Source organism: Nerophis ophidion, linkage group LG05 (assembly GCF_033978795.1).
Source record: "Nerophis ophidion isolate RoL-2023_Sa linkage group LG05, RoL_Noph_v1.0, whole genome shotgun sequence".
NCBI classification, from domain to species: domain Eukaryota; kingdom Metazoa; phylum Chordata; class Actinopteri; order Syngnathiformes; family Syngnathidae; genus Nerophis; species Nerophis ophidion.
In genome coordinates, this window is record NC_084615.1 from 62,408,992 (window position 1) to 62,433,290 (window position 24,299).

Sequence of the window (24,299 nt, forward strand, 5' to 3'; positions counted from 1 at the left end):
GTGTGTGCGCTGGTGGCTCCTCCCTGTGACCTACAAACCAGACACTCCTACAAAAAGCAAACAGGTGGCAGAAGAGCTATCAGATGATAAATATTGTTTATTAGTTTCTAAAAATATATATTTTTGGTTGAATCCCTGTAATGTTCTTAGTTTCAGCATGTTATTAGCATCGCTGCCGTGTTTTATGTCATGCAATTGCTAATTCTAAGCCAAAAATTCACTCCTGTTACTTTCACCTTGTAACAAAAAATATTGCCTAAGACGGGTCAATACACATTTTGAGTAATTCCATTGGATAGGATAGACTTTATTTATCTCACAGTGGGGAAATTATGTGGTTGAAGTACACATGCAAAAAGTCCACACAAAATAAGGTAGAAAATCACAAGAGGGAAACATCTAACAACAAAAATGACATATGACACATTAAAAAAGAACACAAAGATGATGCAACCAGCTGCCTTTCTACATACAGCTACAAAAGTAAAAGACAACAAAGTGCACAAAACATGATGAATAAATAATAGAACACAAACGATTGCACCGTGCATAGAGAAACAACTAAACAAAATCAGAATTTCAACAGCCACAAACTGTGTACAGCGCAATGGCTACTGCAGTGGACCACTCCATCGACTGAGACAGAAACCCAAAAAAGCAACCAAGAGAGTCAACTCCGTCCTAGGCTGCCCACTAGCTCTCGGCCAATATGAATATGTCCAGGGAAGTGTCCAATATATGATCATTCTGCCAGGGTCCTGACGCTCACGCCATATTTGTATGATCAGATTTAGAGTTGAGAAAAAGGACCACAGAACACTTTTACACTTTGCATCAGTGCATCTTAGATGAGATCAGGCCCATCGAAGCCGGCTGCGTTTCTGGATGTTGTTGATAAATGGCTTTCGCTTTGCATGGTAGAGTTTTAACTTCCACTTACAGATGTAGCCACAAACTGTAGTTACTGACAGTGTTTTTCTGAAGAATTCCTGAGTCCATGTGGGGATATCCTTTACACACTGATATTGCTTTTTGATGCAGTACCGCCTGAGGTATCCAAAGTCACAGGCATTCAATGTTACATGCAGTGATTTCTCCAGATTTTGTGAACCTTTTGATGATATTACAGACCTTAGATGGTGAAATCCCTAAATTCCTTGCAATAGCTCGTTAAGAAATATCGTTGTTAAACTGTTTGACAATTTGCTCATGCATTTGTTCTCAATGTGGTGACCGAGTGGCCGTGCCAGCAACTTGAGGGTTGCAGGTTCGATTCCCGCTGCCGCCATCCTAGTCACTGCCGTTGTGTCCTTGGGCAAGACACTTTACCCACGTGCTCCCAGTGCCACCCACACTGGTTTAAATGTAACTTAGATTTTGGGTTTCACTATGTAAAGCGCTTTGAGTCACTAGAGAAAAGCGCTATATAAATATAATTCACTTCACTTCACTCTCCCCATCCTTGTTTGGGAGTGACTGAGCATTGAATGGAAGTTGCTTTTATACCCAATCATGGCACCCACCTGTTCCCAATTAGCCTGTTCACCTGTGAGATGTTCCAAATAAGTGTTTGATGAGCAAACCTCAACAATCTCAGTCTTTTTTGCCATGTGTCCCAACTTTTTTCTAAACATGTTGCTGGCATCGAATTCCAAATGAGCTAAAAGAATAAAGTTTTCTGGTTCCAATGTTAAGCATCTTGTCTTTACAGTCCATTCAATTGAATAAGGTTGAAAACGATTTGCAAATCATTGTATTCTGCTTTTATTTACCATTTACACAACGTGCCAACTTCACTGGTTTTTTGGTTTTATAAATGGGGGGGAAAACATGAAAAACCTAAATATTCATTAGATATTATATCTTAGGGTGAAATGTTCAACTGAAGTGACTGGTCTCTATAATCAGGTGGCCCTCCCTATTGATTGTGGCCCTTAACAACTGCATAGTGTTTATGCCAGGAACTTGCATGTTTTTGTCATTTCATGGATATATTCATACATCTTCCTTCATATTGTTTTTACAGTAATTTCATTTGGAGGCGCTCGATAAACAGCCTCACTTCACACCTCTCTCATTTAAATGACTGTTCACCTCTCTGCCAGACGCAATACCTACATTCAGGGAGGGAAGGATGCAAAGCATTGCCTGTCAACGTGGAACACAGTCCAGTACTTGTAATTTCTGCACATGCAACGTTTGGCCCTGCACACCTAAAATTGGGATTGTTTTGCCATAAAACGAGTAAACAAGGCCAGTGAGACGCCATTATCTATAGTTAGATCAAGTCATTTTTCTTACATGCTACAGCAACCGCTCGTTGTCTACTCTCTGATTGCGCAATACATCTTCATTACTAAAATCATTACAAAGTATCCCAAAATAGGAGAACAGATTTTTGAATAGATCCCAAGGTGCAGCATTAGTTTATCCTTCTATTTACTGCCTTTGCTTTCACTCGAAATGGTACTTTATCAATGCAAAGCTTCTTTTTCCATCACGCTGCATTTCAGTTACATCAAACTGTCAGCTGTAGCGATGCTGCTAATAACGCAGAGATAAAGGCACACACTCGTGCACGCGCGGGCTGTAATCACTCAGGCACGCGTCGCAAAATAGACGGCGGATGCATTAGCAAGCGGATTAGGAGCAAAACTGATAAAGCGTGTTAGCAGAGCAGTGCACAAACAAGTTGTGTGTTTGTTCATTTGGCCTTTGCTGTTTGCACAAGTCACAGTAAGCAACAGAAAACCCGCCAACGACACTCATTTCATATCAGGTAACTGTAGAGATTAGCAAATACATGCTGGCGTTCTCCTGTTGCCAGCGCATGCATTGACGACAATGCCTCACACACACACACACACACACACACACACACACACACACACACACACACACACACAAACACACACACACACACAAAGGGCAAAACATTTCATTTCGGCGCATCTTCATGTCTGCAAATGGATCTTTAAAGGCCTACTGAAACCCGTTACTACCGACCACGCAGTCTGATAGTTTATATATCAATGATGAAATATTAACATTGCAACACATGCCAATACGGCCTTTTTAGTTTACTAAATTGCAATTTCAAATTTGCCGTGAAGTGTCCTGTTGAAAACGGCTCGGAATGCTGACGTGTACGTGTGACGTCACGGAATTGAGCGCTGCACACACACACAGCTAAAAGTCATCTGCTTTAACCTCATAATTACACAGTATTTTGGAGATCTGTGTTGCTGAATCTTTTGCAATTTGTTCAATTAATATTGGAGAAGTCAAAGTAGAAAGATGGAGTTGGGAAGCTTTAGCCTTTAGCCACACAAACACGGTGATTCCTTGTTTAAAATTCCCGGAGGTGAAACTTTACTATGGATCAGAGCGGTCAAGAAAACATGGATCCTGACCGAATGTCCACCAGCAGTTTTCGGTGAGAAAATTGTGGTAAAAAGTCGCCACTTACCGGAGATCAGCTGAGCTTGTGCTGTCCATACAGCTTCCGTCGACTTCCACCCGTGGACGTACCCTTCCGACTATCAGGTACTGTTAAACTCACTAAAACACTATCAACACAATAGAAAGATAAGGGATTTCCCAGAATTATCCTAGTAAATGTGTCTAAAAACATCTGAATCCGTCCCAATGCAATCGCGTTTTTTTTTTAAACTTGATTTTTTTTTTTTTAGTCCGTCGCTGTCAATATCCTCAAACACGAATCTTTCTTCCTCGCTCAAATTAATGGGGAAATTATCGTTTTCTCGGCCCGAATAGCTGTTTTTGTTGGAGGCTCCCATTAAAAACAATGTGAGGATGTGAGGAGCCCTCAACGGGTGACGTCATCGTCTGCAACTTCTGGTAAAGACAGGGCTTTTCTGTTCGCGACCAAAAGTTACGAACTTTATCCTGGATGTTCTCTACTAAATCCTTTCAGCAAAAATATGGCAATATCGCAAAATGATCAAGTATGACACATAGAATGGACCTGCTATCCCCGTTTAAATAAGAAAATCTCATTTCAGTAGGCCTTTAAAGCTGGCGCTAATAATTGCATCTCACCATAAGAAATGGTTGAATGAACTCATATTCCTTCCATGTTGTTTCTGCTAGGCTTGATGCATTGTGACGTCTCCTTTGGGTCAAAGTGGGGGGGCGGGGGGGGAGGTTCTCCCCCTCCCTTCAACATTGAAATCCATCAGGCTTTTGCAGGATGGCTCGGCCCAGCTTGTTAGAGTAACACATATGACCATGTAAGAGCACTAATGAGGGGAGAACTATCTGGGAGAACCATGTCTGGACAGCGGAGAACATACATCTCCTGTCCTTCTCTGCACCCTGGGGGCTGCACCAACATAAAAACTGTGCTATAGGCGGCCTGAATGTGCAAAAAGTGTGTGCGTGCATGCACACACCTAATGGAGATGAGCAGAACCTCTATCCCTGTGAGGATCTCATCCACCACCCTTGAAAGAAGCAGGTTGTGTGAATTATGATCCAACAATAGTGTTCTATATAAATGAATCCGAAGCTGGCATGTGTATTATCACTGTGGGACTTGCTCTCGGTTGCCTCTTTTTATTTGGACCCAGTTTGCAAATCAATCCTGCAGTCACACTCGGCTTTGCACAAACTCCCCTGCAGGTTATGATAATTTTTTTTTTTTCTCAGATGCTCACTACATAAACTGTAATTGAGTGTGTGGCATTGATCTGATTTAGTGCATCTTGCTTGCTTCCTTCCGTCCTAATTCCGGAGAGAACTCTTATCATCTGTGCCTGATTAAATATAGGCTGCTGGTCTTGTTTTTCTAGGAACATACCCTTTGGACAAAAGGGCCGCACTGTAAGATGGTGCATGAGAGTTTTAAAAGGGAAAAATATATGAAAAACTAAAAATATAGATATATTTTACTTGCTAATAAGTAAGTAAAAGCAAACTGTATAGAATACAAATCACAGCAGCAGATGCAATGTTGTACTTAGGGATGGGTAGTATTCACATTTGAACCGTCACAGCACTAAGTAGAAGCATTTAAGTCTCACCTTAAAACTCATTTGTATACTCTAGCCTTTAAATAGACTCCCTTTTTAGACCAGTTGATCTGCCGTTTCTTTTATTTTTCTTCTATGTCCCACTCTCCCTTGTGGAAGGGGTCCGGTCCGATCCGGTGGCCATGTACTGCTTGCCTGTGTATCGTCTGGGGACATCTCTGCGCTGCTGATCCGCCTCCGCTTGGGATGGTTTCCTGCTGGCTCCGCTGTGAATGGGTCTCTCGTTGCTGTGTTGGATCCGCTTTGGACTGGACTCTCCGACTGTGTTGGATCCATTATAGATTGAACTTTCACAGTAGCATGTTAGACCCGCTCGACATCCATTGCTTTCCTCCTCTCCAAGGTTCTCATAGTCATCATTGTCACCGACGTCCCACTGGGTCATTATTGTCACCGATGTCCCACTGGGTGTGAGTTTTCCTTGCCCTTATGTGGGCCTACCGAGGATGTCGTAGTGGTTTGTGCAGCCCTTTGAGACACTAGTGATTTAGGGCTATATAAGTAAACATTGATTAATTGATGATAATTCCCGGTAGCTGATAATCTACACAGATACTCAATGGTCGTAATTATAGGTACTTTTGTGTGTTCATGTGTTAGTAAATATTAATTTGGTTAATAATACAATCTGTGCCGTCCAGTTTTGTTTTGATTTGTTGCACTTCTGAGTCTCATTTGCAAGTATTATATAGTCGATTTTGCATGCAGGTGCAATTCCAAGACGTTAGATCGCAGCAGTGTATAGACTACAGTGTGAAGTGAAGTGAATTATATTTATATAGCGCTTTTCTCTAGTGACTCAAAGCGCTTTACATAGTGAAACCCAATATCTAAGTTACATTTAAACCAGTATGGGTGGCATTGGGAGCAGGTGGGTAAAGTGTCTTGTTCAAGGACACAACAGCACTGACTAGGATGGCGGAAGCAGGGATCGAACCTGAAACCCTCAAGTTGCTGGAACGGCCACTCTACCAACTGAGTTATACCGCCCTACACGTTATACCAAGCTATAACGTGTAGGGCACACGTTATACCAAGCTATAACGTGTGTTATCAAGTCAGGAAATAGTATTTCCTATTAAAATGAATGTGCCGGTCTTTTCCTTTGTTGTGCCCAATAAAGTCTTAATTTTATAAGTCAGGTATGTCCAAACTTTTTGACTTGGGGGCAGCACAGTGGATGAGGGGTTAGTGCGTCTGCCTTATAATACAAAGGTCCTGAGTAGTCCTGGGTTTAATCCCGGGCTCGGAATCTTTCTGTGTGGAGTTTGCATGTTCTCTCCGTGAATGCGTGGATTCCCTCCGGGTACTCCGGCTTCCTCCCACCGCCAAAACATGCACCTAGGGATAGGTTGATTAGCAACACTAAATTCACTAATTTCACCAAAAACGAATGGACAAAGAAGGTGAAGTCAAAAGAGTGAAAAGTGTCCTGACCAGATATCTAGATCCCTAGATTGATGTAAAATGTTCTTTAAAGCATTGTTTACTTTCACATGTCCATTAAAGATTTGATTCATTTATAATGGCTCAGGTGTGATTCACTACAATAGGGCCCCACAGCGCACTGGATTCCAGTTAATTGAAATACCACGACACTGGATATTGTTCAAATAAGTTAAATCTAATTTAAAGGCCTACTGAAACCTACTACTACCCACCACACAGTCTGATAGTTTATATATCAATGATGAAATATTAACATTGCAACAAATGCCAATACAGCCTTTTTAGTTTACTAAATTGCCATTTTAAATTTCCCGGAAGTTTCGTCTTCGAAACGTTGTGTAATGATGACGTGTACGCAAGACGTCACAGGTTTTTAGGAAGTATGAGCGCTGCGCACACACACAGCTAAAAGTTGTCTGCTTTAACGGCATAATTACACAGTATTTTGGACATCTGTGTTGCTGAATCTTTTGCAATTTGTTCAATTAATATTGGAGAAGTCAAAGTAGAAAGATGGAGTTGGGAAGTTTTAGCCTTTAGCCACAAAAACACAGTGATTCCTTGTTTAAAATTCCTGGAGGTGAAACTTTCCTATGGATCAGAGCGCGGTCAAGCCAACATGGATCCCTACCAAATGTCAACCAGCAGGTTTCGGTGAGTAAATTGTGGATAAAAAGTCAGTTCTTACCGGAGAAAAGCTGAGCTTGTGCCGTCCATAGCTGCCGTCGACTCCCCTGAGACACTACGCGTCAACAAACCCGTGGAGACACCCTTCCGACTATCAGGTACTATTAAACTCACTTAAAAACTAGCAACACAATAGAAAGATAAGGGATTTCCCAGAATTAATCTAGTAAATGTGTCTAAAAACTTTGGAATCTGTCCCAATGCAATCGTTTTTTTTTTTGTTTTTTTTTCTATCAATATCCTCAAACACAAATCTTTCATCCTCGCTCAAATTAATGGGGAAATTGTTTTCTCGGTCCGAATAGCACTTTTTGTTGGAGGCTCCCATTAAAAACAATGTGAGAATGTGAGGATCCATCACACGTGTGACGTCATCGTCTGCGACTTCTGGTAGAGGCAGGTCTTTTGTCTTAGCACCGAAAGTTGCGAACTTTATCGTGGATGTTCTCTACTAAATCCTTTCAGCAAAAATATGGCAATATCGCGAAATAATGAAGTATGACACATAGAATGGACCTGTTATCCTTGTTTGAATAACAAAATCTCATTTCAGTAGGCCTTTAATAATTTGCACACAAAGCAACACTGGAGGTGACTATCACGTGCCCAATTTCCGCTGGCGGACGGATGGAGGGAGGGATTCTTAAATGACCATTGTGTGTGTTTTGACAAGGATAAGGTTAGGCGGGATTTACCCTGGATAATCTTATTCTGTTTAGTGTAGAAGGGTCCTTAGCCTCGTTTCTGCGAGGTAATCAGAGCACTTACTACACTGTTCATTTTGCTAAGTATCTAACATCAGAGCTGCTAAACCTCATGCTTTGAGTGTGAGAGTCACGCAATTTAACCCTTTGTCACGCCAGACACCAAACTTAACATTTCACACGCGTATATTTCCCCATTTACTACTCTATTTGTTTTTTCATAATAATAAACTTTTTTTCCTCGTGGCCTGCCGTAGTTTGAGTAATTTTGATTGACTTATCGAAAGAAGCCATTACAGACCAATCCATGAATGATTGTGCCTAAATCCAGCCAACCACGGAAGGCACCACGCATTGTAAACCAATCGGAAGCAAAGTAAAGCGGGTCTATTGTGTCTTTATTTGTCATCCACACCTCAACGCAGTGTTGTCAACTTGGCGACTGTCTTGCTTGGTCTAGAATTTTTCCAACTTCTCTCAATTAGTTTCTTTCTCATAACCGACTATTGACAAATCTATTAAACATTTTTTGGGATGTTTGGAGACATAAAAGCACGTAACACTCTAATGTCCTCAACATACAAGCGGTGCTGCTGTGAGTCTTTCCCCACAGGCGGTCCTCTACTGCAGTGGTTCTCAACCTTTTTTCAGTGATGTACCCCCTGTGAACATTTTTTAATTCAAGTACCCCCGAATCAGAGCAAAGCATTTTTGGTTGAAAAAAAGAGATGAAGTCAAATACAGCACTATGTCATCAGTTTCTGATTTATTAAATTGAATAACAGTGCAAAATATTGCTAATTTGTAGTGGTCTTTCTTGAACTATTTTGAAAAAAATATATAAAAATAACTTAAAAACTTGTTGAAAAATAAACAAGTGATTCAATTATAAATAATGATTTCTACACATAGAAGTAATCATCTGTCTGGGCTGGAGCCTGCAATGCCTCAGACTGGAAGTCTATCCAGAGAGTGGTGAGGACGGCGGAAAAGATTAGCAGGACTCCTCTTCCTCCTATCCAGGAGATCGCAAAAAGCCGCTGCCTGACCAGGGCTCAGAAAATCTGCAAAGACTCCTCCCACCCCCTCCAAGGACTGTTTTCACTGGTGGAGTCTAGGAAGAGGTTCCGCAGCCTCCGTAGCAGAACTTCCAGCTTCTGTAACAGCTTCTTCCCTCAAGCCGTAAGACTCTTGAACGCATCATAATTAAATTATCCCCTCAACTCACCCCAAAATGGATGAACTCGCTGGAATAAAAAAGACAATATAACATACATCCATAAACATGGATGCATGTGAAAAAGTGCAATGTATTTATCTGTAAAGTAATCTATTTATTTATATCTGCACCTTATTGCTTTTTTTTTTATCCTGCACTACCAAGAGCTAATGCAACGAAATGTCGTTCTTATTTGTACTGTAAAGTTCAAATTTGAATGACAATAAAAAGGAAGTCTAAGTCTAAAGTGCCCTCTTTGGGGATTGTAATAGACATCCATCTGGATTCATGAACTTAATTCTAAACATTTTTTCACAAAAAAAGAAATCTTTAACATCAATATTTATGGAACATGTCCACAAAAAAATCTAGCTGTCAACATTAATTATTGCATTGTTGTATTTTTTTTTTTTTTACAGCTTATGAACTTACATTCATATTTTGTTGAAGTATTATTCAATAAATATATTTATAAACAATTTTTGAATTGCTGCTATTTTTAGATATTTCTAAAAAATCTCACGTACCCCTTGGCATACCTCCAAGTACCCCCAGGGGTACGCGTATCCCCATTTGAGAACCAATGCTCTACTGAATGTCTGCTCTTAGACAGCTTGTACTGAAAAAACATTTTGTTGTACTTTTAAGTGTAATGACAATGAACTCCATTCCATTCTCATCAGACCAGAGAGGAGAACCACATTCACTTACCGTAAAAAAGAGTGTCTCCTACAGCAAATAGATGCAAGCTTTTGACCATAAACTTAGTTGTTGCTCGGTGACCTTCGTCTAGTGGCAGACGTGAAATGGAGCATGCATGTACTGCCAGCCTCAAAATAAGTCCGAATCTGTCTCTTGTCCTGCTCATCTACAAAACCCAAAACCAGGGAAGTTGGCACATTGTTTAAATCGTAAATAAAAACAAAATACAATGATTTTAAAATCCTTTTCAACATACTGTATTTCCTTGAATTGCCGCCGGGCATGTAAAATGCGCCTGCCTTGAATTACTGCCGTGTCAAACTTGCTACTCAAATTTATTAGCGCATGCTTACTTTTACCGCCGGGTCAAATTTGTGACGTCACGAGTGACACTTCCCCTGTCGTCTTTTACAAAATGGCGGAGAAGTTTTTTTAAATTTTACTACGTGTAAACCAGGGGTCTTGTTCCACAGTCATACAGATCACACTCATGGTTGTGATATAAAACAACTTTAACACTCTTACTAATATGTGCCACACTGTGAACCCACACCAAACAAGAATGACAAACACATTTCGGGAGAACATCGGCTCTGTGACACGTTATAAACGCAACATAATAAATACCCAAAATGCCATGCATCTATGACTCTTGGCTATTTTATACACCCCGCTAGCACCAAACCCCCCCCCCCCCCCCCCCCCCCCACACACACACACACTCCTCTACGTGCATCGGTTGAGGTGGGCGGGGTTGGGGGTGCGTGTATAATATAGCCAAGAGTCAAATATGCATGGCATTCTGGGTAATTCTTATGTTGCATTTATAATGTGTTACAGAGCCGATGTTCTACTGAATGTGTTTGTCATTCTTGTTTGGTGTGGGTTCACATAGTGTGGCGCATATTAGTGCGAGTGTTAAAGTTGTTTATATCACAACCATCAGTTTAAAAGGTATGGCTGTTGACCAAGTATGCATTGCAACCTCGTATGAGAAGCAGTGAAATGCATGCGCCCGGCTGGCACGCAGATGGAATGGTGTAAAGGTGTACTCGATGACATGTTGTAGAGCAGTGGTCCTCAACCATCGGGCCATGTCCCAGAATTTTTTTTTATGAATTATCTTTTTTAATCACACTCAATTTTTTACTGCATACCATTGGTAAGCGCAGAAGTGAGAAGAGGTTTTAAAATTATTAGCGCCTGCTTACTTTTACCTCATGCTTTGAAAACGCGCAGGAGTGAGAAGAGGTTTTAAATTAATTAGCGCCACGGTGGCTATTCAAGGAAATACGGTATATTCAATTGAATAGACTGCAAAGGCAAACTACTTAATGTTCAAACTGGTAAACTGAGTTATTTTTTGCAAATATTTGCTCATTTGGAATTTGATGCCTGCAACATGTTTCAGAAAAGCTGGCACAAGTTCAAAAAAGACTGAGAAAGTTGAGGAATGCTCATCAAACACTTATTTGGAACATCCCACAGGTCAACCGGCTAATTGGGAACAGGGTGTGTGTCATTATTGGTTATGAAAGCAGAATCCATGAAATGCTCAGTCATTCACAAACAAAGATGGATGAAGGTCACCACTTTGTGAACAAATGCGTCAGCAAATTGTCCAACAGTTTAAGGACAACATTTCTCAACGAACTATTGCAAGGATTTTAGGGATTTCACCATCTACGGTTGGCAATATAATCAAAAGGTTAAGAAAATCTGGAGAAATCACTGGAAGGCTAAAAACCAACATTGAATGCCCGTGACCACCACATGGGCTCAGGAACACTTCAGAAAACCACTGTCAGTAACTACAGTTCGTCCCTACATCTGTAAGTGGGGCGGCATAGCTCGGTTGGTAGAGTGGCCGTGCCAGCAACTTGAGGATTGCAGGTTCGATTCCCGCTTCCGCCATCCTAGTCACTGCCGTTATGTCCTTGGGCAAGAAACTTTACCCACCTCCTCCCAGTGCCACCCACACTGGTTTGAATGTAACTTAGATGTTGGGTTTCACTATGTAAAGCGCTTTGGGTCACTTGAAAAAAAAGCGCTATATAAATATAATTCACTTCACTTCACTTCACTAAGTAAAAGTTATGCAAAACGAAAGCCATTTATCAACAACATCCAGAAACGCTGCCGGCTTTGCTGGGCCCGAGCATTTCAAATTGTTTTTGGAAACTGTGGACGTTGTGTCGTCCGGATCAAAGAGGAAAATAACCATCCGGATTGTTGACCTTCAAGCATTCGATGTTTTCCGTAGACTTCCCCCGGTGTCCAGGTAATACAAAGCACACTCTTCATTTTTTTATCCCAGCCATGGTAGCCCATATTCTCGTTGTCTCTTCTTTGACAAATGGACAAAGTTTTTCGGTAAGTACAATCACAGCTGACCTCGACATTTTAAAGTTGTCTTGCAGTCTGAGAAGTGTTGTATCCGAAATAGCTGCAATGGCTTTTCTGAAGGTATTCACGTGTGATTTCCACAAACCATCTGTACAGGCGGAAGAAGAAACAGGGGAATGTCTGAAAGACTCGCCTCTATATTTCAAGTAGTTAGCTCCAAGTTACGAAACCACTTTATTATAAACCTGGCTGTGGGGCGTTCTTTCTGACGTCCCTCCCTCTCCGAACTCAGTTTGTAAACAATCAATGAGTCTATACAAAGCTAAGAGCCGAGGATTCAAGAAATACACGGCGCACTTACCCGTGTAAAAAATTGCCCGAAGAGGGGGACCATAAACGATAGTTCAGTGTGGCTGAAATGAGGCTTAGACTAAATACTTATTCATTTAAGAGGTTATCCGGCCCATGGATAAGAAAAGTAGTGTCAGATTTACCGCCCGTCCGAGCACCCACTGGCAGAAATGTACAAACCCCGTTTCCATATGAGTTGGGAAGTAGTTGTTAGAATACAATGATTTGCAAATCATTTTCAACCCATATTCAGTTGAATATGCTACAAAGACAACATATTTGATGCTCAAACTGATAAACATTTTTTTTTTTTGCAAATAATCATTAACTTTAGAATTTGATGCCAGCAACACGTGACAAAGAAGTTGGGAAAGGTGGCAATAAAGACTGATAAAGTTGAGAAATTCTCATCAAACACTTAAATGGAACATCCCACATGTGTGCAGGCTAATTGGGAACAGGTGGGTGCCATGATTGGGTATAAAAACAGCTTCCATGAAATGCTAAGTAATTCACAAACAAGGATGGGGCGATGGTCACCAATTCGTAAGCAAATTGTCGAACAGTTTTAGAACAACATTTCTCAACGAGCTATTGCAAGGAAGTTAGGGATTTTACCATCTACGGTCTGTAAAATCATCAAAAGGTTCAGAGAATCTACTTCCTTAACGTAAATGACCGCCATAACAACAACACCAGGGGGAGCTCCACAAACCACGTTAAACCCAGATTCCGATCTAACAAAGGTCTTAACTCATTCGCTTTCTATGCCACATCAATGTGGAATGCACTCCCAACAGGTGTAAAAGTAAGTGCATCTCTATAGTCCTTCAAAACCGCTCTAAAACAACACCTCCAGGTAACTTCAACACTTTACTAATACCCTCCTCCATTCACATCCCATCTCCCCGGATTATAAACAACTCAAATGTACTTCTAATGTATATACTTGTTCTTATGCTATCTGAACTCATTATGTTCTCTGCTGGCTGTACATATCCTACTAAATAAGACCTACACTGTTTCAATGTCCACATTTCTCTTTTGATGCAATTGTTGATGACTGAAGTACTGATATCAACCAAAGCTCCTCATCCCACCCTTCGGATTGTAAATAATGTAAATAATTCAATGTATATACTATGATGATTAACCAGTGTGATGACTGTATTATGTTGATTGTATATATTTGTACCATGAATTGATTAACGTGGACCCCGACTTAAACAAGTTGAAAAACTTATTCGGGTGTTACCATTTAGTGGTCAATTGTACGGAATATGTACTGAACTGTGCAATCTACTAATAAAAGTATCAATCAATCAATCAATCAGGAAAAATCACTACACGTAAGCGATGATTTTACGGACCTGTGATCCCTCAGGCGGTACTGCATCAAAAACCGACATCAGTGTGTAAAGGATATCACCACATGGGCTCAGGAACACTTCATTAAACCACTATCAGTAACTACAGTTGGTCGCTACATCTGTAAGTGCAAGTTAAAACTCTACTATGCAAAGCGAAAGCCATTTATCAACAACACCCAGGAACGCCGCTGGCTTCCCTGGGCCCGAGCTCATCTAAGATGGACTGATACAAAGTAGAAAAGTGTTCTGTGGTCTGCAAGTCCACATTTCAAATTATATTTGGAAACTGTGGACGTGGTGTCCTCCGGAACAAAGAGGAAAATAACCATCTGGATTGTTATAGTCGCAAAGTTCAAAACCCAGCATCTGTAATGGTATGGGGGTGTATTAATGCTCAAGGCATGGATAACTTACACATCTGTGAAGGCACCATTAATGCTGAATGGTCCATACAGGTTTTGGAGCAACATATGTTGTCATCCAAGCAACGGTATCATGGACGCTCCTGCTTATTTCAGCAAAACAATGCCAAGCCACGTGTTACAACAGCGTGGCTTTGTAGTGAAAGAGTGCGGGTACTTTACTGGCCAGCCTGCAGTCCAGACCCGTCTCCCATCGAAAATCTGTGGTGCATTATGAAGCGTAAAATACGACAACAAGACTGTTTGCTTTCTCTTTGCCACGTCCACGACTTGGGGTTTATCAGGTGTTGGCATGTCGCCCTGTTGAACAACTTAAGCTGTACATAAAACAAGAATGGTTAAGAATTCCACTTTCAAAACTTCAACAATTAGTTACCTCAGTTCCCAAACGTTTATTGAGTGTTGTTAAAAGAAAAGGTGATGTAACACAGTGGTGAACATGCCCTTTCCCAACTACTTTGGCATGTGTTGCAGCCATGAAATTCTAAGTTAATTATTATTTGCAAAACAAAAATAAAGTCTATGAGTTTAAACATCAAATATCTTGTATTTTGTATTGCATTCAATTGAATATGGGTTGAAAAGGATTTGCAAATCATTGTATTCCGTTTATATTTACATCTAACACAATTTCCCAACTCATATGGAAACGGGGTTTGTAGATCGGCGCCTATGACGTCATCCCCACCCGGAAGAACCGTTAGGAGAACCCCCCGACAAAATAGCAAGCAATTCTGTGACAATCCGTCACTTCATTTCTGTTGGTTTTCCTAGTTTTTGTATTTACTAACCGTCAGTGCTCTTATTTTGTTAAATGTTCTGTTTGTTCCGCGGAGCACTGTTTTCTCCTCACCTGCCGTTGATTGGCAGCCGGTCCACACCTGCTGCCAATTAGCATACCGTATTTCCTTAAATTGCCGCCGGGGGGCTAATTAATTTAAAGCCTCTTCTCACTCCTGCGCTTACCAAAGGCATGTGGTAAAAGTAAGTATGCGCTAATTATTTTAAAACCTCTTCTCACTCTGGCACTTACCAGAGGTATGCAGTAAAAATTTGAGTGTGATTTAAGCTTGGACCTTAAATCCTACTGAACAGCTCTTAGACTTCTTCCCTTTTTGCGATTTCAAATTACCGGTATTGAAATCAGCCTCCTCAATTTTGAAAATGATGACAGGGGAAGTATCACTCTTGACATCACGAGTTTGACCAGGCGGTAATACTAAGCATGGGCTAATTATTTTGGGAAACGAGTTCGACCCGGCAGTAATTCAAGGCAGGCGCATACTATATTGTCACCGACGTCCCACTGGGTCATCATTGTCACCGATGTCCCACTGGGTGTGAGTTTTCCTTGCCCTTATGTGGGCCTACCGAGGATGTTGTAGTGGTTTGTGTTGTGGTTTGTGTAGCTCTTTGAGACACTAGTGATTTAGGGCTATATAAGTAAACATTGATTGATTGATTGATATATGCTCTGCGGCAATTCAAGGAAATACGGTATGTCTATTTATGTTTTCACTCGAGCACTCCTTGGTGCTTGAAGATCAAACTCTAAGTTTGGAACGTTTAATGCAAGATTGCTTTATCCTCTCTGTTTGAGTAATAAAACTCATCATACCTTTTCTACGCTCTCCTGGTTCCTGCATCTTGGGGTCACGAAAATGGCACTCATGCGAGTTCCTAACAGATTCCAAGGATTTGACACACTGCGAACTGGGTCTGAACTAATAAAGTTTTTTGATTCCCATCCCTATTTCCTGACCAAGTACAGGGCAGAAAACTGAGAGCTGAGCCTATACCCTCTGATTGAACGTCCATCCATCCATCCATCCATCTTCTTCCGCTTATCCGAGGTCGGGTCGCGGGGGCAGCAGCCTGAGCAGGGGAGCCCAGACTTCCCTCTCCCCAGCCACTTCGTCTAGCTCTTCCCAGGGGATCCCGAGGCGTTCCCAGGCCAGCCGGGAGACATAGTCTTCCCAACGTGTCCTGGGTCTTCCCCGTGGCCTCCTACCGGTCGGACATGCCCTAAACACCTCCCTAGGGAGGCGTTCGGGTGGCATCCTGACCAGATGCCCGAGCCACCTCATCTGGCTCCTCTCGATGTGGAGGAGCAGCGGCTTTACTCTGAGCTCCTCTCGGATGGCAGAGCTTCTCACCCTATCTCTAAGGGAAAGCCCCGCCACCCGGCGGAGGAAACTCATTTCGGCCGTTTGGACCCGTGATCTTATCCTTTCGGTCATGACCCAGAGCTCATGACCATAGGTGAGGATGGGAACGTAGATCGACCGGTAAATTGAGAGCTTTGCCTTCCGGCTCAGCTCCTTCTTCACCACAACAGATCGATACAGCGTCCGCATTACTGAAGACGCCGCACCGATCCGCCTGATTGAAACAATCCTTCATAAACTGTGTTTTATGGCGTGTACCGTATTTTCCGCACTATAAGCCGCACCTAAAAACCACAAATTTTCTCAAAAGCTGACAGTGCGGCTTATAACCCTGTGCGCCTTACATATGGATTAATATAAATATTTATTTTCATAAAGTTTAAGTCTCGCAAATACGGTAAACAGTCGCCATCTTTTTTCCCCGTGGAAGAGGAAGCGCTTCTTCTTCTACGGTAAGCAACCGCCAAGGTAAGCACCCGTCCCCGTAGAAGAAGAAGCGCGCAGCTAATACGATTCATTTCATTTGTGTGTTTCTGTAAAGACGACCACAAAATGGCTCCTACTAAGAGACACGCGACCAACGCAGAATTCAAACTCAAGGCAATAAGTCACGCAGAAGAACACGGAAATAGAGCAGCAGCGAGAGAATTGAAGGTAAATAAATCAATGGTGCGTAGGTGTGCCATTTTGGATGCCGTATTCGCCCAACTTTTTATTTCAGACACCGAAGAAGAAGAATTCCAGGGATTTATGGATGAGGAATAACTTCAGAAAGTGAGCTTTAAATATTTATTTTGTGTGCTGTGACATTAACGTTCGAGCAAAGTTGAGTTATTGATGTTGCTATTGCTCTGCAATATTTTGAGTTTGATTGATTGATTGATACTTTTATTAGTAGATTGCACAGTACAGTACATATTCCGTACAATTGACCACTAAATGGTAACACCCGAATAAGTTTTTCAACTTGTTTAAGTCGGGGTCCACGTTAATCAATTCATGGTACAAATATATACTATCAACATAATCCAGTCATCACACTGGTTAATCATCATAGTATATACATTGAATTATTTACATTATTTACAATCCGGGGGGGGGGGGGGGGTGAGGAGCTTTGGTTGATATCAGTACTTCAGTCATCAACAATTGCATCAACAGAGAAATGTGGACATTGAAACAGTGTAGGTCTTATTTAGTAGGATATGTACAGCCAGCAGAGAACATAGTGAGTTCAGATAGCATAAGAACAAGTATATACATTAGAAGTACATTTGAGTTGTTTATAATCCGGGGAAATGGGATGTGAATGGAGGAGGGTATTAGTAAAGTGTTGAAGTTGCCTGGAGGTGTTGGTTTAGAGCGGTTTTGAAGGACTATAGAGATGCACTTACTTTTATACCTGTTGGGAGTGCATTCCACATTGATGTGGCATAGAAAGAGAATGAGTTAAGACAGGGGCGCTCACACTTTTTCTGCGGGCGAGCTACTTTCCAATTGACCAAGTCGAGGAGATCTACCTCATTCCTACTTATAATTTATATTTATTTATTTATGAAAGAGACATTTTTGTTAACAAGTTAATGGTGTTTAATGATAATATAAGCATGTTTAACACACATAGATTCCTTTCTTTCATGAAGACAAGAATATAAGTTGGTGTATTTGATTCTGATGACTTGCATTGATTGGAATTAGACAGTGGTGCTGATAACGTCCGCATTTTCAAATGGAGGAAAAAAAAAGTCCTCCTTTCTGTCCAATACCACATGGAAGTGGTTGGATTTGGCATCTCATTTGTCCAACTTGCATACTCGTTTTTAAACACTTTGTTATGAGAGTAGCATATGTGTGTGGCCCTTTAATGTCTGGCAGCAGGTGAGTGACGTCAGTGAGAGTGCGGGTGGGCAAGCAAGTGAGAAAGCGGTCGCTGAGGGCGGGGGAGAAATACATTGGCATCAAACTCCGTAGCTTGCTAGCTTGTGCACGCTAGCTTTCTGGGACTCTTATTTTGTTAGCACAGGCAGGATGAAACAGGTCTTTTATGGTGAAGACAGGAACTGTGCAGTCGGTCTTTAGAGTTTTGACAGTAGGTACGGAGTCTCTAGAAATAAAATGTGTTTCTCTGCGTCCGCCCTGTTAGTGATTTTTTTCTTAAATATGAGCTTGCAGCAGCCAGCGTCATCTCACAAGATCCTCGGGTGCCGAGAATGTCAAACAACTGACGAAAGTGAAGTCTTGGTATGATTGATGATTGCTCATTGTTATGTCTATTTTTTAATGCCTGGCTTGAGATCGACTGACACACCCTCCGAGATCGACCAGTCGATCGCGATCGACGTAATGGGCACCCCTGAGTTAAGACCTTTGTTAGATCAGAATCTGGGTTTAACGTGGTTTGTAGAGCTCCCCCTGGTGTTGTGGTTAAGGCGGTCATTTACGTTAAGGAAGTAGTTTGACATGTACTTCGGTATCGGGGAGGTGTAGGGGATTTTATAGACTAGGCTCAGTGCAAGTTGTTTTACTCTGTCCTCCACCCTGAGCCAGCCCACTTTGGAAAAGTGGGTTGGATTGAGTGTTACTATTGTTGTGATTGCACATTTGCACACTGGTTTGTATGTAATATATTATTAAAGTTTGACTGACCTATCTGACTGTTTTTTTGACATTCCCTTTAGCGCAGCGTAGGCTCGGCTTAGAGGTGAACAAAGTTTTAAATATGCCATTCATTGAAGGTGCGGCTTACGGAACATTTATCATACAAAATGACTTTCTAAACCCTGATGTTACATATTTAATGTAACACCATTATTCTTGCTTATCGGAAAAATCAACAAGAGAGAGAAAGAAAAAAAAAAAGTGTCGTTAAACCAGAACCGCCTGCATTCGTACTCCATGTAAAAGTAGCCTTTTACTGGCACTTCGCCTTGAGCAGCACATCAACAACAGTTCGGTTCTGCCATCTTTTCAAAATGCAAAATGAGTGTCCAAGAGGGTTTTTTATCAGTCCTTTTTTTATGTGTCGGATGTAAAATGTAATTGTCTGGGTGTGTGCTTTTAAAGAGGCCCAGTCTGGACAGTCTGCTTGCATGTGTGTGCCACAGGAATGCGTAGCAGAGTGTGTGTGACAGTATATGTGAGAGTTATACAACCCTAGGGAGCTGCTATGGTCATATTTTAATAACTCGTACCGCGTTGGGTTATGTACTGAGGGCTTGTAACATCACACCGCCAGGGCAGAGCCCGAACAGACTCCGTAAGTCGGCCCCTGGCAGCAAAAACACAGCGAGGGACTCGACAAAACATTGTTTTCAGTTCTGCGGCACTCGTGAAAAAACACGTTCCCACATGATTCCAGTTCAAAAGGTATGCTCAACCGTTTTGTCTGCCTCAGCGTTTGCTCTCTGCGGGCTACGGTGAACAGAGCTCCGGGTTTGATGGGCCCTATGGAGCCTCAGTGCTGCCTTCACAGATGTATATATACTCACACATTGCCGTGTGAGCAGGAAAAAAAAAAAAAATAAAGCGTCTCGTTCTGTCACATCAAAAGGGGAGTAATGTGTGGAATGATGAGCCTGTGTAGACCAAGGTCAGGATGCCATTCATGGCTGCATGGTTGTCGTTTTAACTGCCAGCATGTTGAAGGCCGGGGGAGGCAAACGCTATTTTGCTCTCAGTGCAATGTGCTTTTTGTTTTTGTGTAGTCATTTGTCTTTTTATGAATCTCAAACAAAGTGCAGTGATATTAAGTACATGACTGATGAAGAATGGCAGCAATATCACTCATAAACGCTCCGTCTATAAAAGCAATAAGGAGCAACATCGTTTTTTAAGAGGGAGTGAAAGGGAGCAGTGTGCGCGCAGCACGAGTGCGTCAGCGCGCATGGAAGGACTCATGCATGCTCATTTCTCAGCCTGCCAGCTATCAAATAACCCAAGCGTTGCAGTAGAAGGGGAACATTGCAATTAGCTTGCTGCCGAAAGCATAGCCCCCATTCGCACGAGGCATGTTTACTCTTCAGTCACGCCGTAATTACACATGTCGTCTTTTGTTTTCCATTTCCCCATAAAGTTGGGAACCCGATGAGGGGGAGAAGCAAGTTGCAACAAAATACTCTTTTTCAAGCTCATTTGGGCCTCAAAGTATGTCTGAGGGCTTCGAGAGGAAGAGAGGACTGTAAACATTACAATATGATGCAAGCAGGCTCCTGTTTAGATTATAAGCCCTCGTTTTCACTTTCCTGCTTTATTCTCCACATAAGAAACATTTCAAAGTCTACCTGGGAGGGGGTGTTTTTATCAAATGTTATGGGCAACATTTTGGGTTTAAAATTTACCAAGGCTGTCAAGAAAAATGCCCGTAGTCTGATTATTTAGTTGAAACTATAGGCAAAATTCCATAAAAAGTGCAGTTACCCTTTTGGTTACATTTTTAAAGGCCTACTGAAACCCACTACTACCGACCACGCAGTCTGATAGTTCATACATCAATGATGAAATATTAACATTGCAACACATGCCAATACGGCCTTTTTAGTTTAGTAAATTGCAATTTTAAATTTCCCGGTAGTTTCTTGTTGAAAACGTCGCAGAATGATGACGTACACGCGTGACGTCATCTGTCAGCTGCGCACACACACAGCTGAAAGTCGTATTTTGGACATCTGTGTTGCTGAATCTCTTGCAATTTGTTTGTTTAATAATGGAGACTATAAAGAACAATGCTGTTGGTGGAAAGCGGTGGATTGCAGTTGTCTTTAGCACCGAGACCCGGCCGGCGTTTCTTTGTTTGTTGTGAAGCGTAGCGGTCAAGCGAACATGTTTTCTCTACGTCAACCAGCATGTTTTTGGATGGGGAAATTGTGATATATATCTTACCGAAGACATCCGTGGATTATTTGTCGTTCTGCAGCAGCTGTGAGCTTGGCTCCTCGGCTTCTCTCTGAGACACAGTGTGTTCAACGCAGCCATCCGACCTCGAGGTATGTCTTTACAATCTTTACTTTACAATCTTTAAAATCTCACTAAAACACTATTAAAACAATAAGCAGATAAGGGATCTTCCAGAATTACCCTTGTACATGTGTCTAATTACATCTGAAACGCTCACACTGCCGTCACCCGGAGCTGTCGCTTTTTTTTTTTTTTTTTTTTTTTTTTTAGTCCGTCGCTATCAATATCCTCAAACACGATCTTTCATCCTCGCTCCAATTAATGGGGAAATTGTCGCTTTCTCGGTCAGAATCCATCCATTGTAATCAATGGATGGATGTGAGGAGTCCGACAATCTTTGACGTCACGCGCACTACTTCCGGGAAAGGCAGGGCTTTTTTAACAGCGACCAAAAGTTGCAAACTTTTAGTCGATTTTCTCTACTAAATCCTTTAAGCAAAAATATGGCAATATCGCGAAATGATCAAGTATGACACATAGAATGGACCTGCTATTCCCGTTTGAATAAGAAAATCTCATTTCAGTAGGCTTTTAAAGAATCTAGTGCAAAATAGGCTGACTTATTTCGTATGGATGGTTTTTATTACAAAAACAACAATGATGGAAGAGTCAACAAGCCGAAGCGCCCTCCTGGTTTCTCTCAGTATTTTCTTACACTATTTTTCCCATCTTTACAGGCGCCTTCCTGTTCTGTTTTCTACTCTGTTTATTGCAAACATTTATACAATTGCACTGTATGTGGACTTTGACACAAACTGCTGCACCTTATAGACTTCTGCACTTAAAAATGAAGCTGATAAAATACTGTAACTTGACTGCCCACTGATTTGTAATTCACATATCCTCTACGTATTGTACTTGTATTTTAAATTGTTTATCATTATGTAATTTTAATATTGTTGTGTATTATCGATCCTGTGTAAATGTATTGTGGATGTTAGATGCACCATAAAAGGACTAAAATCTGGTGCAGCTATTTTCTTAATCTAACTGCACATTGTCCTTCAAATAAAAAAATACCCCCAAAAAAATCCAATGTTCCATCCCATATTACACATTTTTATTTCTCATTATAACATGTCCAAAAAGGAGTACGAAGAAGCAAATCTTATTTAATCCTACCCCTTTCCACTTGATAGCAACTTCTAATCCATGTACCGTATTTTTCCGAGTATAAGTCACTGCGGAGTATAAATCGCACCTGCCGAAAATGCATAATGAAGAAGGAAAAAAAACATATACAAGTCGCACTGGAGTATAAGTCTCATGTTTTTGGGAAAAATGTATTTGATAAAACCCAACACCAAGAATAGACATTTGAAAGGCAATTTAAAATAAATAGAGAATAGTGAACAACAGGCTGAAAAAGTGTACGTTATATGAGGCATAAATAACCAACTGAGAAGGTGCCTGGTATGTTAACCTAACATATTATGGTAAGAGTCATTCAAATAACTATAACATATAGAACATGCTACACGTTTACCAAACAATCTGTCACTCCTAATCGATAAATCCCATGAAATCTTATACGTCTAGTCTCTTATGTGACTGAGCTAAATAATATAATTTTATATTTTACGGTGATGTGTTAGTAATTTCACACATAAGTCGTTCCTGAGTATAAGTCCCTGGTCAAACTATGAAAAAAACTGTGACTTAAAGTCCGAAAAATACGGTATTCATTCCTAGTTCTAAATTTGTAACACAGTTTAAATAAATGCACTCTTAGTACAAAGATTCACATAAAGGAATGATAACTTTTTTTTTTTTTCAAAGATCAAAGTGTTTATCAACAGTCCTCTTTTTTGTACTTTGTAAACACTTTTAGTTTGAACAGCCTCTTATACTGGATCATATCAGTACACTGTTTGACTTCTTTGCTTAATCCATTCCATAATATACGGAAATACTAAAGGTTTTAAGTGTTGTATGTGCATACAAATGTTTTAAATTCGATTTTTCTCTGGGCTTGTATTTCTTCTGTTATGTTAAGGAAAATGTTGTACATTCTTGGTTGGCAGATTATAGTTTGCATGTACATGCTTGTTAATTTGCTTGAATTTCAATATTTTGGATTCAATAAAGTGTCGCTATTTTCACTATATCCAACAATATCTATTATTCTAACTGATATTTGTTGTAACATGGTTAGTGAATAAAGTGTACTTTTGTTGTTATTTCCCCATATTTGTGGAAGATAAGATATGGTAACACTAGATTTTTGTCCGGTACATAATTTGCTTTGTTCCTTTTGCTACCTTATGTTGTATATTTTTTATATGAGATTTCCAGTTCATTTTTTTCATCTATTAGTATTCCCAAAAATGTTGTTTATTTTCTCCTTTGTGTTTTTCTTTTTTAAATTTCATGTGGAAAAAATACTTCCCTGTACTCACTGTATCAGCACAAATTTTTTGATTATGGATATCAATCTGTAACTGGGACACGCCTCTTTGAGCTGCATGACTATGGTGAGTTTAAGCTTGTGGGGACAAAGCATTATGGTATTCCTTCTTTGCAGAAGGTACAACAACTGAAACAAAAAAAATGCCTGTACATTGTCCTGCAAACAGTTGCCTAATACACAGTATGGTTGAAAAGAGGACGTTGTCAATAACCTTTCGCACGTAAAAAATTAAATGTTGTGTATCAATAACCAATGATTTGATGTTGACATTGTGTTAAGTGTTTCCCCTTTTGTCATTGCAAATATTAAAATACCACTGCCGTTCATTTGTGCTGATAGGGTATTCGAAGTAGAAACGTTCCTCATTTATGTGGTTGATTGGGACCGGATATGACCACGATATAAAGATTTCAGAGAAGCAGGATTATTATTAATAAATATATTACTTAGAGCAGTGCCGGGCC